The sequence below is a fragment of the Ranitomeya imitator genome, chromosome 4 (assembly GCF_032444005.1).
Source record: "Ranitomeya imitator isolate aRanImi1 chromosome 4, aRanImi1.pri, whole genome shotgun sequence".
Lineage (NCBI taxonomy): Eukaryota > Metazoa > Chordata > Amphibia > Anura > Dendrobatidae > Ranitomeya > Ranitomeya imitator.
In genome coordinates this window covers 322,810,524-322,826,125 of record NC_091285.1, presented here as the reverse complement: position 1 = coordinate 322,826,125, position 15,602 = coordinate 322,810,524, and the positions used below count along the sequence as shown (strand labels likewise).

The 15,602-nt window shown below is 51.2% G+C and overlaps 1 protein-coding gene across 2 annotated transcripts in view; it reads left to right on the top strand.

The window, feature by feature from the left end:
- The first annotated feature begins 7,473 nt into the window (after nucleotides 1–7,473).
- Nucleotides 7,474–15,602, top strand: part of IQUB (IQ motif and ubiquitin domain containing) — a 90,427-nt gene continuing 82,298 nt past the window's right edge. Inside the window, exon 1 of one of the 2 annotated variants that reach the window (XM_069764901.1) lies at nucleotides 7,474–7,625. The gene's annotated coding sequence lies outside the window, so the exon portion shown is untranslated. Of the gene's footprint in view, nucleotides 7,633–15,602 lie in introns of both variants that reach the window. The other variant, XM_069764902.1, reaches the window with a different exon arrangement.

Here is a 15,602-nt window from a genome sequence, read left to right as displayed (position 1 = left end):
TGGCTACCCGAAATGTTGATGATCTAACCCAGTGCTCCCCAACTCCAGGCCTCGAGGGCCGCCAACAGTGCAGGTTTTCAGGATTTCCTTAATATTGCACAGGGGTTGGACTCATCACCTGTGCAGATGATCACATTACCACCGATGCAATACTAAAGAAATCCTGAAAACCTGCACTGTTGGCGGCCCTCGAGGCCTGGAGTTGGGGACCCCTGATCTAACCTAACCTAAAATGAACCTATCATGGATTTCAAATTATTTTGCCCCACCTTCCCCTGCTGACACGTAGCTTGCCTGAAAAATGTCTTGCTTTTGGCCTCCTCTTACTGACTGCTCCAATTCCTCCATTTGCAGCTGCTGAATGTCCACCATAGGCCATTTTTATACGTCCCTAAATGGTCTGACTCCCCCCACAGGGCCATGGTCACCACTTGGCGCAAGCACCCGTGCGAGTGCCGTTTGCCTGGACAGGTGGATGTGCCACTTTTGGGCGACGGCACTGGCACAGGGTCCCTCATAGTACAATGAAGTGTCTCTGACGTGGTGGTGCACACCCAACGTCAGACACACGAGAGTGGGTTCCCCCCCAGCTCGAACAGTGCTCTACCACTTGCAATACTTACCTCTCCCTGCTCCACCACTGTGTAGTCTGTGCTGTTAAATCCTTCAATGGCACTGCCAATACAAATTTGTTGAAATGATAGATGATAGCTAAAATATACAGGGGCCCTGGCCTCCATTTAGACCAGTTAATACTTTGCGCCTACTACCACTGTCTGCTACTCAGCAGAGGAGCCCACCCCAGTACCTAGCTATGCCTCCTGGTTAGTCCTGTTACCAATTCTGAACTGCATTTAGCCTACTTTATTATTTGGGCCTACTGGCTGTGTCTGTGCCACTCATTACAGTTGTCCTCCACTGAACAAAGCTATGCTGCCTGTTGAGTCCTGTTACCAATTTTTAACTGCTTTTAGCCAGATTTATTTTAGGCCTACTAAGTCTGTCTGCGCCACTCATTACAGTTGTCCTCCACTGAACAAAGCTATGCCGCCTGTTTACTCCTGTTACCAATTTTGAACTGCTTTTAGCCTACTTTTTTATGTTAGGCCTACTAAGTCTGTCTGCGCCACTCATTACAGTTGTCCTCCATTGAACAAAGCTAAGCCGCCTGTTTACTCCTGCTACCAATTTTGAACTGCTTTTAGCCTACTTTTTTATTTTAGGCCTACTAAGTCTGTCTGCGCCACTCATTACAGCTGTCCTCCATTGAACAAAGCAATGCCCCTCTGTACTCCAGTTACCAATTTTGAACTGCATTTAGCCTACTTACTTATTTAGGCCTACTAACTGTGTCTGCCTCCCATTACAGTTGTCCTCCACTGAACAAAGCTGAGCCGACAGTTTAAGTTTACTCCTGTTTCAAATATTAAACTGCATTTGGCCTACTTGTTTGGTTGGGCCTACTAATGGTGTCTGCCGCTCCTTGCTTTTCTCCTCCACTGAACAAAGCTGAGCCTCAATTTTCATCTTGTTTCAGATATTAAACTGCATTTGGCCTACTTGTTTGGTTGGGCCTTCTAACAGTGTCTGCCGCTCCTTGCTTTTCTCCTCCACTGAACAAAGCTGAGCCTCAATTTTCATCCTGTTTCAGATATTAAACTGCATTTGGCCTACTTGTTTGGTTGGACCTACTAACGGTGTCTGCCGCTGCTTGTTGTTCTCCTCCACTGTACAAAGCTGAGCCTCATTTTTCATCCTGTTTCAGATATTAAACTGCATTTGGTCTATTTGTTTAGTTGGGCCTACTAACGGTATCTGCCGCTCCTTGCTTTTCTCCTCCACTGAACAAAGCTGAGCCTCAATTTTCATCCTGTTTCAGATATTAAACTGCATTTGGCCTACTTGTTTGGTTGGGCCTACTAACGGTGTCTGCCGCTGCTTGTTGTTCTCCTCCACTAAACAAAGCTGAGCCTCAATTTTCATCCTGTTTCAGATATTAAACTGTATTTGGCCTACTTGTTTGGTTAGGCCTACTAACGGTGTCTGCCACTCCTTGCTTTTCTCCTCCACTGAACAAAGCTGAGCCACCTGTTTAGTCCTGTTACCACTTTTGAACTGCATTTGGCCCACTTTATTACTTGGGCCTACTAACTGTGTCTGCCACTCATTACAGTTGTCCTCCACCGAACAAAGCAATGCCACCTGTTTAGTCCTGTTACCACTTTTGAACTGCATTTAGCCTACTTTATTATTTGGGCCTATATCTCTGTTTCCTCCTCATCCCGCCCATTGGCCAGCCACTGCTAGATGAGTCTGCTGGTAGATTGACCCAGGCCACTACATTCCCCTTGCACTCTACACAGCCAGAATCTGACCCTGCTGAAAGTCAGGTTCCCCTTTCCGCATACTATACCACCTTACACGGGGACAAAGAGGAAGTTGCAGATGAAAGTGCAGGTTCCTTCATCAGGTGGGGGGGCATACTCGTTGGCACTGGCACAGGGCCCCTCATAGTACGCAAGTGTCTCTAGCAGTGGGAGGCGCCGCCCGCCGTCAAACACACCGCCGTACTATGAGGGGCCCTGTGCCAGTGCCAACTAGTGGGCCCCACCTGCGTGCTCAGGATCGCAGCACTTGCAAAGTTTAAATACTTACCTCTCCCTGCTCCACCGCCGTGATGTGTTCCGCGTTTCCCGGGCCCATGAAAATCTTGAGTCAGCCCTACCCCCCACAACTTTAGCCAAATGAGACCCTGTTTTCAATGCCTAACTATTATTATAAAGTAAATTAAGATTAATAATAATAATTTTTATTTATATAGCGCCAACAAATTCCGCAGCACTTTACAATTAAGCGGGGACATATACAGACAATAAATTCAGTACAAGTTAAGACAATTTAAACAGTGACATTAGGGGTGAGGTCCCTGCTCGCAAGCTTACAATCTACAAGGAAATGGGGGGACACAATAGGTGAAAAGTGCTTGTTATTTCAGGTCTGGCAATTATAATAAATAGGGATTTTCATATAAAGCTGCATGATCCGGTCATCAGCCCATGTGTTTAAGTGCAATAGTCAAGTAACAAGTGCAGTTATCATGTGCACGGAGGGTGTGGAGACAGATGAATAGTAGGGTGCAGATTCACATGCAGATAATATTTGTTAGGAGGGAACAGGACAAAGTTAGTTTACAGAGTAGTTGATTTGGTAGGCTTGTTTGAAGAGATGGGATTTTAAAGCGCGCTTGAATAGGTCGGGGCTAGGTATGTCTGATCGTCTGGGGAAGTGCATTCCAGAGAGCTGGCGCAGCACGAGAGAAGTCTTGAAGACGGAGGTGCGAGGTTCGAATAACGGGGGATGTTAGTCTTAGGTCATTTGTAGAACGGAGGGCACGTGTAGGGCGATAGACGGAGATGAGAGAGGAGATATAAGGCGGTGCAGAACTGTGGAGAGCTTTGTGGGTGAGAGAGATGAGTTTATACTGGACCCTGTGGCGAATGGGTAGCCAGTGTTATGACTGGCACAAGATGGAGGCATCAGTGAAGCGGCTGGACAGAAATATGACCCTGGCTCCTGCATTTAAGATGGATTGGAGAGGAGAAAGTTTGGAAAGAGGGAGACCAATCAGAAGAGAGTTGCAGTAGTCCAGATGGGAATGAATGAGAGCAACAGTAAGAGTCTTAGCAGACTCTTAACAAGCTTCAGTAATAAGAATTGATGTTTTTGGCATTAAAATGGACACTGTAGGTGTTTTCCTGTCCTCCACTCACTGCCGACTTTGATTCCCTTATTGACTTGCACTGGGTTTCGTGTTTCGGCCGACCCCTGACTTTTCGCAATAATCGGCCGATTTCACCCGACCTGACTTTTGAGAAAGTCGGGTTTCGCGAAACCCGACTCGATCCTAAAAAAGTAAAAGTCGCTCAACTCTAGTGGCAAGCAGTGGGCGGGGAGCAGCAAATGAATATTCCTTCACTTAACCAACGGACCCACATGGTTTCGCAGCACTGGATTCCCGCAGTGGCTGGGGAGATCGTGTGTCCAGTGGAGAAGGTAGCAGCAGGAGCAGGGTGCCACAGGAAGGATCGCAATTGCATACCTGATAGCCTAGCATGGGCTGTGCTGATACTGAGTGCGCCCGCATAAAACCTGTGGTGAGGTAATGAAGAGGGCGGGCTGCAGCATCACATGAAAGCACAGAACCCTCCCTCTTCATTATGTCACCACAGGTTCTTCAGACAACGCACTAGAAACAATGCAGCTTCCTCTTACACGACCTGTGGTGAGGTAATGAAGAGGGCGGGCTGGAGCATCACATGACAGCACAGAGCCCTCCCTCTTCATTATGTCACTACAGGACCTGCAGACACCACACTAGAAACAATGCAGCTTTCTCTTACAGGACCTGTGGTGAGGTAATAAGAGGGAGGGCTCTGTGCAGTCATGTGATGCTCCAGCCCTTCATTACCTCACCATAGGCTCTGTAACCTGTAGAGAGATAATTTCTGTTTTCAAGCGTGGCTGGCTGACTGCACGTCCTGCACTGATGTGAGCACAGCCTGTACAAGTAATAATTAATTAAAAGTTTAGTAATCACAATACATAAAAAGCATGTAATAGAATCTGCAGCACATGTTGGGAGTTATAGTTCTCCCATGGGATCTTAAAGCAGCACTGCATTGTTATTTTTCATTGCTGGTGTGGTGCTTTACATATAAGCCCTGTGTCCCCATTCTTATACTCACCCTCTGGCGTCTTCATATAGTACTTTACAGACACCACACTGGTCCCACAGCACCATCTTCTACCAGTAGCTTCAAACATAACATACTATTATATATAATAATACCACATATAATAGTATGTTATTTATGTTATTATTTTACCACATTTTTTGCTTCAAATATTTTTTTCCTTATTTTCCACCTCTAAAACCCGGGTGCATCTTATAGTCTGGTGCGTCTTATAGTCCGAAAAATATGGTAGTTTTGGCGTTTTTACTTTTTTGTTCTTATTACACCGTTTAGCAATCAGGTTAATTTTTTTTTATGTCGATAGATCGGGCGATTCTGAACGCGACGATACCAAATATGTGTATGTTTGATTTTTTTAAATTGCTTTATCTTGAATGGGGCAAAAGAGGTTGAACCTTTATATTTTTAAAAAACTTTTTTTCTACTTTTGGCATGCTTCGATAGTCTTCATTAGAGATTAGAAGCTGCCATAATCCGATCGGCTCTGCTACATACAGGCAATGACCAGATCGCCTGTATGTAGCAGAATTACTCGCTATGAGTGCTGACCACCAGGCGGCGCTCATAGCAATCCAGCAGTGACAGCCATAGAGGTCTGCTGGAGACCTCTGTTTGTCATGCCAACCCTTTGGCGACCCGCGGTCATGTGACATGGGCGTCAATGGGTGAGAAATCCCGCGTACTTGCCGGAAGCAAGTGTTAAATGCCACTGTCAGGACTTTCACAGTGGCCTTTAACTAGATAACATCCACGGGTGGATCACGATTCCACTCGTGGCTATTAGAGACACATGTCAGCTGTTCAAAACAGCTGACATGTGCCGGAAAAGATGTGGGCTCAGTGCGGAAGCCCACATTAAAAGGAGGGTGTCCAACATCGGCGTATTATTACGCCCAATGTTGAAAAGGGGTTAACAATGAAGAAACTGCTAGCTGTGTTTCAAGCAAAAAAGCTGATAAAATGCCCCAAAAGTCACCCTGTGGTCTTTTAATCTTTCCCATTGACTTGTATTGTAAAGTATAGAATGTTTTCAGGGTTGAAGTCACGTGAAGCATTGATCGGTCAGTGGTCACATCTTTTAACCTAAGGTTGGAATGTGCATTGGGTTCTGAGGTGGGAGCTGATGAGGTACCAGCCTGCACATCTTACTATTGGCTGGTATGGCTAACTATATGTATATATGCCGTCCATAGTGATATTATTGAAATTGTTTTATTTTTATGCAGTACATCACACTATCTCTGTGGGCACATATAAACACTATTCTGTGTACGTTCCCTATTATTGGTGGTCCTACATGTTGCATTCTCTTTCTTGCTTGGTGTCTCACACAGCCTCCTTTATTTATGGTCAGTTCATTTTAACAATTATTTTTATCCAGTCAGTTGTCTTATTACGCATTATCTACTATATAATTGTCTAAGGGTCACTTCCGTCTTTCTGTCCGTCTGTCTTTCTGTCTGTCACGGATATTCATTGGTCGCGGCCTCTGTCTGTCATGGGATCCAAGTCGCTGATTGGTCTCGCCAGCTACCTGTCATGGCTGCCGCGACCAATCAGCGACGGCCACAGTCCGATTAGTCCCTCCTTACTCCCCTGCAGTCAGCGCCCAGCGCCCGCTCCATAGTCCCCGCAGTCACCGCTCACACAGGGTTAATGCCAGCGGTAACGGACCGTGTTATGCCGCAGGTAACTCACTCCATTACCGCCGCTATTAACCCTGTGTGACCAAGTTTTTACTATTGATGCTGCTTATGCAGCATCAATAGTAAAAACATCTAATGTGAAAAATAATTAAAAAAATAACAAATCATTATATACTCACCTTTTGCGACGCTCCAGTGACCTCCGGTAGGTTCCGGTGCCAAGGATGGTATGGGAGAAGGACCTGCCATGATGTCACAGTCATGTGACCGCAACGTCATCACAGGCCCTGCGTGCCTGCGCGGATATACTACGTGTCTGGGCAATATACTACGTGGCTGGGCAATATACTACGTCACTGGGCAATATACTACGTAACTGGGCAATATACTACGTGGCTGGGCAATATACTACGTAACTGGGCAATATACTACGTGGCTGGGCAATATACTACGTGGCTGGGCAATATACTACGTAACTGGGCAATATACTACGTGGCTGGGCAATATACTACGTGGCTGGGCAATATACTACGTAACTGGGCAATATACTACGTGGCTGGGCAATATACTACGTGGCTGGGCAATATACTATGTAACTGGGCAATATACTACGTGGCTGGGCAATATACTACGTGGCTGGGCAATATACTACGTGGCTGGGCAATATACTACGTGGCTGGGCAATATACTACGTGGCTGGGCAATATACTACGTGGCTGGGCAATATACTACATGACTGGGCAATATAGTACGTGACTGGGCAATATACTACGTGGACATGCATATTCTAGAATACCCAATGCGTTAGAATCAGGCCACCATCTAGTAAGAATATATTTAGCTGATATAGTTTTGATTTTGCGCGCTTTAGAGCATGACTGGTTATTTCCTGCTAAGTACAAGTTGTAGGTTCTGCATTATGGCCTCCGTTCTCAGGTTTACCACACACTGGCACACCTTGAAGCCAGGATTGCTTTATATGGTAAGATAGGGACAGTCTCAGCTCAGTGCCCAACGTGCGCAGGTGAAGGCAGAAGGCTGTCTGCTGCTCACTAGTGTCACTGACTGTCTGCTGTGTGCATTGTGCACCACAGAAGTTCCCGCCTTTTGCGCTTCCCAAGGTGGTATCGCCCCGCCCTCCTGTTGCCACAGAAACGCGTGTCCCGCCCGCTGTCCGTTACCCTGGAGACATCGGTGACAACAAGTGGTCCTGCACTCCTTGCCGGTGAGTGGTGGTCTCAGGGGCGGACGGGTAGTAATGCAGCCACAGCTGCTCTCCACAATGGGGGCTCTTCACTGACCATTGGATATAGTTTGCGCCTGTTCAGTTCTATGGGACCATATTAGATGCTGCTATCTGCTGTTGCTCCATGGCTTGTACTGTACTAGTTTGCAGGTCAGTGGTCACTGGTTTACACTCAGTCATGGCTGCTCCAACAGCTGTGAAACTACAACTCCCAGAATGCCCTAACAAGTGTAACAAATAAAGGCAGTATGTTACTGTATGCTGTATGGAGGCTTACAGCTAGTGCTGTAATAAGAGTGGGACAGGATGTGCAAGCAGGGGCAGCTATAGGGGCAGGTAAATGTGCCAGCAGGGGCAGCTATAGGGGCAGGTAAATGTGCCAGCAGGGGCAGCTATAGGGGCAGGTAAATGTGCCAGCAGGGGGCAGCTATAGGGACAGGTAAATGTGCCAGCAGGGGCAGCTATAGAGGCAGGTAAATGTACCAGCAGGGGCAGCTATGGAGGCAGGTAAATGTGCCAGCAGGGGCAGCTATAGGGGCAGGTAAATGTGCCAGCAGGGGCAACTATAGGGGAAGGTAAATGTACCAGCAGGGGCAGCTATAGGGGCAGGTAAATGTGCCAGCAGGGGCAGCTATAGAGGCAGGTAAATGTACCAGCAGGGGCAGCTATGGAGGCAGGTAAATGTGCCAGCAGGGGCAGCTATAGGGGCAGGTAAATGTGCCAGCAGGGGCAACTATAGGGGAAGGTAAATGTACCAGCAGGGGCAGCTATGGAGGCAGGTAAATGTGCCAGCAGGGGCAGCTATAGGGGAAGGTAAATGTACCAGCAGGGGCAGCTATAGGGGAAGGTAAATGTACCAGCAGGGGCAGCTATAGGGGAAGGTAAATGTACCAGCAGGGGCAGCTATGGAGGCAGGTAAATGTGCCAGCAGAGGCAGCTATAGGGGAAGGTAAATGTACCAGCAGGGGCAGCTATAGGGGAAGGTAAATGTACCAGCAGGGGCAGCTATGGAGGCAGGTAAATGTGCCAGCAGGGGCAGCTATAGGGGAAGGTAAATGTACCAGCAGGGGCAGCTATAGGGGAAGGTAAATGTACCAGCAGGGGCAGCTATGGAGGCAGGTAAATGTGCCAGCAGGGGCAGCTATAGGGGCAGGTAAATGTGCCAGCAGGGGGCAGCTATAGGGACAGGTAAATGTACCAGCAGGGGCAGCTATGGAGGCAGGTAAATGTGCCAGCAGGGGCAGGTAAATGTGCCAGCAGGGGCAGCTATAGGGGCAGGTAAATGTGCCAGCAGGGGGCAGCTATAGGGGCAGGTAAATGTGCCAGCAGGGGCAGCTATAGGGGCAGGTAAATGTGCCAGCAGGGGCAGCTATAGGGGCAGGTAAATGTACCAGCAGGGGCAGCTATAGGAGAAGGTAAATGTGCCAGCAGGGGCAGCTATAGGGGAAGGTAAATGTGCCAGCAGGGGCAGCTATAGGGGCAGGTAAATGTACCAGCAGGGGCAGCTATAGGAGAAGGTAAATGTGCCAGCAGGGGCAGCTATAGGGGCAGGTAAATGTGCCAGCAGGGGCAGCTATAGGGGCAGGTAAATGTGCCAGCAGGGGGCAGCTATAGGGACAGGTAAATGTGCCAGCAGGGGCAGCTATAGGAGAAGGTAAATGTGCCAGCAGGGGCAGCTATAGGGGCAGGTAAATGTGCCAGCAGGGGCAGCTATAGGGGCAGGTAAATGTGCCAGCAGGGGCAGCTATAGGGGCAGGTAAATGTGCCAGCAGGGGGCAGCTATAGGGACAGGTAAATGTGCCAGCAGGGGGCAGCTATAGGGGCAGGTAAATGTGCCAGCAGGGGCAGCTATAGAGGCAGATAAATGTACCAGCAGGGGCAGCTATGGAGGCAGGTAAATGTGCCAGCAGGGGCAGCTATAGGGGCAGGTAAATGTGCCAGCAGGGGCAACTATAGGGGAAGGTAAATGTACCAGCAGGGGCAGCTATAGGGGAAGGTAAATGTACCAGCAGGGGCAGCTATGGAGGCAGGTAAATGTGCCAGCAGGGGCAGCTATAGGGGAAGGTAAATGTACCAGCAGGGGCAGCTATAGGGGAAGGTAAATGTACCAGCAGGGGCAGCTATAGGGGAAGGTAAATGTACCAGCAGGGGCAGCTATGGAGGCAGGTAAATGTGCCAGCAGAGGCAGCTATAGGGGAAGGTAAATGTACCAGCAGGGGCAGCTATAGGGGAAGGTAAATGTACCAGCAGGGGCAGCTATGGAGGCAGGTAAATGTGCCAGCAGGGGCAGCTATAGGGGAAGGTAATTGTGCCAGCAGGGGCAGCTATAGGGGCAGGTAAATGTGCCAGCAGGGGGCAGCTATAGGGACAGGTAAATGTACCAGCAGGGGCAGCTATGGAGGCAGGTAAATGTGCCAGCAGGGGCAGGTAAATGTGCCAGCAGGGGCAGCTATAGGGGCAGGTAAATGTGCCAGCAGGGGGCAGCTATAGGGGCAGGTAAATGTGCCAGCAGGGGCAGCTATAGGGGCAGGTAAATGTGCCAGCAGGGGCAGCTATAGGGGAAGGTAAATGTACCAGCAGGGGCAGCTATAGGGGAAGGTAAATGTGCCAGCAGGGGCAGCTATAGGGGCAGGTAAATGTGCCAGCAGGGGGCAGCTATAGGGACAGGTAAATGTGCCAGCAGGGGCAGCTATAGGGGCAGGTAAATGTGCCAGCAGGGGCAGCTATAGGGGCAGGTAAATGTGCCAGCAGGGGCAGCTATAGGGGCAGGTAAATGTGCCAGCAGGGGGCAGCTATAGGGACAGGTAAATGTGCCAGCAGGGGGCAGCTATAGGGGCAGGTAAATGTGCCAGCAGGGGCAGCTATAGAGGCAGGTAAATGTACCAGCAGGGGCAGCTATGGAGGCAGGTAAATGTGCCAGCAGGGGCAGCTATAGGGGCAGGTAAATGTGCCAGCAGGGGCAACTATAGGGGAAGGTAAATGTACCAGCAGGGGCAGCTATGGAGGCAGGTAAATGTGCCAGCAGGGGCAGCTATAGGGGAAGGTAAATGTACCAGCAGGGGCAGCTATAGGGGCAGGTAAATGTGCCAGCAGGGGCAGCTATAGGGGCAGGTAAATGTGCCAGCAGGGGCAGCTATAGGGGCAGGTAAATGTACCAGCAGGGGCAGCTATAGGAGAAGGTAAATGTGCCAGCAGGGGCAGCTATAGGGGAAGGTAAATGTACCAGCAGGGGCAGCTATAGGGGCAGGTAAATGTACCAGCAGGGGCAGCTATAGGAGAAGGTAAATGTGCCAGCAGGGGCAGCTATAGGGGCAGGTAAATGTGCCAGCAGGGGCAGCTATAGGGGCAGGTAAATGTGCCAGCAGGGGGCAGCTATAGGGACAGGTAAATGTGCCAGCAGGGGCAGCTATAGGAGAAGGTAAATGTGCCAGCAGGGGCAGCTATAGGGGCAGGTAAATGTGCCAGCAGGGGCAGCTATAGGGGCAGGTAAATGTGCCAGCAGGGGCAGCTATAGGGGCAGGTAAATGTGCCAGCAGGGGGCAGCTATAGGGACAGGTAAATGTGCCAGCAGGGGGCAGCTATAGGGGCAGGTAAATGTGCCAGCAGGGGCAGCTATAGAGGCAGATAAATGTACCAGCAGGGGCAGCTATGGAGGCAGGTAAATGTGCCAGCAGGGGCAGCTATAGGGGCAGGTAAATGTGCCAGCAGGGGCAACTATAGGGGAAGGTAAATGTACCAGCAGGGGCAGCTATAGGGGAAGGTAAATGTACCAGCAGGGGCAGCTATGGAGGCAGGTAAATGTGCCAGCAGGGGCAGCTATAGGGGAAGGTAAATGTACCAGCAGGGGCAGCTATAGGGGAAGGTAAATGTACCAGCAGGGGCAGCTATAGGGGAAGGTAAATGTACCAGCAGGGGCAGCTATGGAGGCAGGTAAATGTGCCAGCAGAGGCAGCTATAGGGGAAGGTAAATGTACCAGCAGGGGCAGCTATAGGGGAAGGTAAATGTACCAGCAGGGGCAGCTATGGAGGCAGGTAAATGTGCCAGCAGGGGCAGCTATAGGGGAAGGTAATTGTGCCAGCAGGGGCAGCTATAGGGGCAGGTAAATGTGCCAGCAGGGGGCAGCTATAGGGACAGGTAAATGTACCAGCAGGGGCAGCTATGGAGGCAGGTAAATGTGCCAGCAGGGGCAGGTAAATGTGCCAGCAGGGGCAGCTATAGGGGCAGGTAAATGTGCCAGCAGGGGGCAGCTATAGGGGCAGGTAAATGTGCCAGCAGGGGCAGCTATAGGGGCAGGTAAATGTGCCAGCAGGGGCAGCTATAGGGGAAGGTAAATGTACCAGCAGGGGCAGCTATAGGGGAAGGTAAATGTGCCAGCAGGGGCAGCTATAGGGGCAGGTAAATGTGCCAGCAGGGGGCAGCTATAGGGACAGGTAAATGTGCCAGCAGGGGCAGCTATAGGGGCAGGTAAATGTGCCAGCAGGGGCAGCTATAGGGGCAGGTAAATGTGCCAGCAGGGGCAGCTATAGGGGCAGGTAAATGTGCCAGCAGGGGGCAGCTATAGGGACAGGTAAATGTGCCAGCAGGGGGCAGCTATAGGGGCAGGTAAATGTGCCAGCAGGGGCAGCTATAGAGGCAGGTAAATGTACCAGCAGGGGCAGCTATGGAGGCAGGTAAATGTGCCAGCAGGGGCAGCTATAGGGGCAGGTAAATGTGCCAGCAGGGGCAACTATAGGGGAAGGTAAATGTACCAGCAGGGGCAGCTATGGAGGCAGGTAAATGTGCCAGCAGGGGCAGCTATAGGGGAAGGTAAATGTACCAGCAGGGGCAGCTATAGGGGAAGGTAAATGTACCAGCAGGGGCAGCTATAGGGGAAGGTAAATGTACCAGCAGGGGCAGCTATGGAGGCAGGTAAATGTGCCAGCAGAGGCAGCTATAGGGGAAGGTAAATGTACCAGCAGGGGCAGCTATAGGGGAAGGTAAATGTACCAGCAGGGGCAGCTATGGAGGCAGGTAAATGTGCCAGCAGGGGCAGCTATAGGGGAAGGTAAATGTACTAGCAGGGGCAGCTATAGGGGAAGGTAAATGTACCAGCAGGGGCAGCTATGGAGGCAGGTAAATGTGCCAGCAGGGGCAGCTATAGGGGAAGGTAAATGTGCCAGCAGGGGCAGCTATAGGGGCAGGTAAATGTGCCAGCAGGGGGCAGCTATAGGGACAGGTAAATGTACCAGCAGGGGCAGCTATGGAGGCAGGTAAATGTGCCAGCAGGGGCAGGTAAATGTGCCAGCAGGGGCAGCTATAGGGGCAGGTAAATGTACCAGCAGGGGCAGCTATAGGGGCAGGTAAATGTGCCAGCAGGGGGCAGCTATAGGGGCAGGTAAATGTACCAGCAGGGGCAGCTATGGAGGCAGGTAAATGTGCCAGCAGGGGCAGCTATAGGGGCAGGTAAATGTGCCAGCAGGGGCAACTATAGGGGCAGGTAAATGTGCCAGCAGGGGGCAGCTATAGGGGCAGGTAAATGTGCCAGCAGGGGCAGCTATAGGGGCAGGTAAATGTGCCAGCAGGGGGCAGCTATAGGGACAGGTAAATGTACCAGCAGGGGCAGCTATGGAGGCAGGTAAATGTGCCAGCAGGGGCAGGTAAATGTGCCAGCAGGGGCAGCTATAGGGGCAGGTAAATGTGCCAGCAGGGGGCAGCTATAGGGGCAGGTAAATGTGCCAGCAGGGGCAGCTATAGGGGCAGGTAAATGTGCCAGCAGGGGCAGCTATAGGGGAAGGTAAATGTACCAGCAGGGGCAGCTATAGGGGAAGGTAAATGTACCAGCAGGGGCAGCTATAGGGGAAGGTAAATGTACCAGCAGGGGCAGCTATGGAGGCAGGTAAATGTGCCAGCAGGGGCAGCTATAGGGGAAGGTAAATGTGCCAGCAGGGGCAGCTATAGGGGCAGGTAAATGTGCCAGCAGGGAGCAGCTATAGGCACAGGTAAATGTACCAGCAGGGGCAGCTATGGAGGCAGGTAAATGTGCCAGCAGGGGCAGGTAAATGTGCCAGCAGGGGCAGCTATAGGGGCAGGTAAATGTGCCAGCAGGGAGCAGCTATAGGGACAGGTAAATGTACCAGCAGGGGCAGCTATGGAGGAAGGTAAATGTGCCAGCAGGGGCAGGTAAATGTGCCAGCAGGGGGCAGCTATAGGGGCAGGTAAATGTGCCAGCAGGGGCAGCTATAGGGGCAGGTAAATGTGCCAGCAGGGGCAGCTATAGGGGAAGGTAAATGTACCAGCAGGGGCAGCTATAGGGGAAGGTAAATGTACCAGCAGGGGCAGCTATAGGGGAAGGTAAATGTACCAGCAGGGGCAGCTATGGAGGCAGGTAAATGTGCCAGCAGGGGCAGCTATAGGGAAAGGTAAATGTACCAGCAGGGGCAGCTATGGAGGCAGGTAAATGTGCCAGCAGGGGCAGCTATAGGGGAAGGTAAATGTGCCAGCAGGGGTAGCTATAGGGGAAGGTAAATGTGCCAGCAGGGGCAGCTATAGGAGAAGGTAAATGTGCCAGCAGGGGCAGCTATAGGGGCAGGTAAATGTGCCAGCAGGGGCAGCTATAGGGGAAGGTAAATGTACCAGCAGGGGCAGCTATGGAGGCAGGTAAATGTGCCAGCAGGGGCAGCTATAGGGGAAGGTAAATGTGCCAGCAGGGGTAGCTATAGGGGAAGGTAACTGTGCCAGCAGGGGCAGCTATAGGAGAAGGTAAATGTGCCAGCAGGGGCAGCTATAGGGGCAGGTAAATGTGCCAGCAGGGGCAGCTATAGGGGAAGGTAAATGTACCAGCAGGGGCAGCTATAGAGGCAGGTAAATGTGCCAGCAGGGGCAGCTATAGGGGAAGGTAAATGTACCAGCAGGGGCAGCTATAGAGGCAGGTAAATGTGCCAGCAGGGGCAGCTATAGGGGAAGGTAAATGTGCCAGCAGGGGCAGCTATAGGGGAAGGTAAATGTACCAGCAGGGGCAGCTATGGAGGCAGGTAAATGTGCCAGCAGGGGCAGCTATAGGGGAAGGTAAATGTGCCAGCAGGGGCAGCTATAGGGGCAGGTAAATGTGCCAGCAGGGGTAGCTATAGGGGAAGGTAAATGTGCCAGCAGGGGCAGCTATAGGCGAAGGTAAATGTACCAGCAGGGGCAGCTATAGAGGCAGGTAAATGTGCCAGCAGGGGCAGCTATAGGGGAAGGTAAATGTGCCAGCAGGGGCAGCTATAGGGGAAGGTAAATGTGCCAGCAGGGGCAGCTATAGGGGAAGGTAAATGTACCAGCAGGGGTAGCTATAGGGGAAGGTAAATGTGCCAGCAGGGGGCAGCTATAGGGACTGGTAAATGTGCCAGCAGGGGCAGCTATAAGCTATAGGGGCAGGTAAATGTGCCAGCAGGGGCAGCTACAGGGACTGATACATGTGCCAGCAGGGGCAGCTATAGGGACAGGTAAATGTGCCAGTAGAGGCAGCTATAGGGGCAGGTAAATGTGCCAGCAGGGGCAGCTGTAGGGGAAGGTAAATGTGCCAGCAGGGGCAGCTATAGGGGCAGGTAAATGTGCCAGCAGGGGTAGCCATGGGGGCAGGTAAATGTGCCAGCAGGGGCAGCTATAGGGGCAGATAAATGTGCCAGCAGGGGCAGCTACAGGGGCAGGTAAATGTGCCAGCAGGGGCAGCTATAGGGGAAGGTAAATGTGCCAGCAGGGGCAGCTATAGGGCAGGTAAATGTGCCAGCAGGGGTAGCCATGGGGGCAGGTAAATGTGCCAGCAGGGGTAGCTGTAGGGGAAGGTAAATGTGCCAGCAGGGGCAGCTACAGGGACTGGTAAATGTGCCATTAGGAGGCAGCTATAGTGGCAGGTAAATGTACCAGCAGGGGGCAGCTATAGGGGCAGGTAAATGTGCCAGCAGGGGCAGCTATAAGGGAAGGTAAATGTGCCAGCGGGG